Below are 1,009 nucleotides of genomic sequence, written 5' to 3'. Positions count from 1 at the left end.
CTCTTCTTGTTCTGGCAGCACATAGGACATCCTATGGCACTCACTCTAGTGAGTTGAGCAATACCGTTATAGGTGGTTACCAGAAAGTTCCACCAGAGCCCCAGCCAGCTTCCTAAAGAGTACAATACCCCCACCAGCAGCTTCCCAATGAGTTGGCAGGTGCCCCAGATGAATGCCAGAGGGTGGCTCACAGCGAGTTTTATCCGCACCTCACTGAACTTCTCTGCTAGCCAGAGGGCTACAGCCATGCCCTCCTCAGTAAGGCCGGAATCTCAACTTGAGAGGGAGACGTTCTTCTTCCAAATGTGTTCCTTCCTTGGGTAGTCTGCCTCAGTCCTAGGTAGTTGCTGCTCCCTGTATCTGCTATTCTTATAATCTAACCTCTTCTCATAATATAACCCTTACAGTAACTAATCCTCTGTTACTGATTAATAGTTCTTTATATTAAACTTTCCCCATTCAAACCACTGTGTTATTTCTGTTACCTGAGTGGACCTTGATTAATAAACTGATATCCACGGAAATGTGTATTTACGTTCACCAAAACTATGTGCAAGAAATTTCATAGTAGCATTATCGTAATAGCCAACTCACCCATCACCAGGAAAAGAGAGAAATAAGATGTGGTGTATTCATACAACAGGATGTGGCACAGCAATGAGAATAAATGAACTACAAACAGACACAACCTCACGGAGGAACTGACAAACATGACGTTGAGTGAAAGAAGCAGAAACTAAAGAAAATATTCTGTTTGTCCATTTATGCAAAGTCCCCAAACAGACAAAACCGATCTCTGGTGCTAGAAAGTAAGGAAGCTGGTTATTCCTCGAGGAGATTAGTGATTGGAAGAAGGCACAAGGAGCTTCTGGGATGCCAGTAATGTTCTGTTCCCTGCCTGGGGTGTGGGTTATATATCATTGTTTATGCAAATTCATTGAGCAGTACATTTTTGATGTTCATATTTTAAAAATTATGGCTGAAAAATATTACAAATTTATTGAGTTTA

The sequence above is a fragment of the Equus przewalskii genome, chromosome 4 (genome assembly GCF_037783145.1).
Source record: "Equus przewalskii isolate Varuska chromosome 4, EquPr2, whole genome shotgun sequence".
NCBI classification, from domain to species: Eukaryota; Metazoa; Chordata; class Mammalia; order Perissodactyla; family Equidae; genus Equus; species Equus przewalskii.
The sequence above is the reverse complement of the archived record's forward strand: the minus strand, read 5'-3'. Positions refer to the sequence as shown.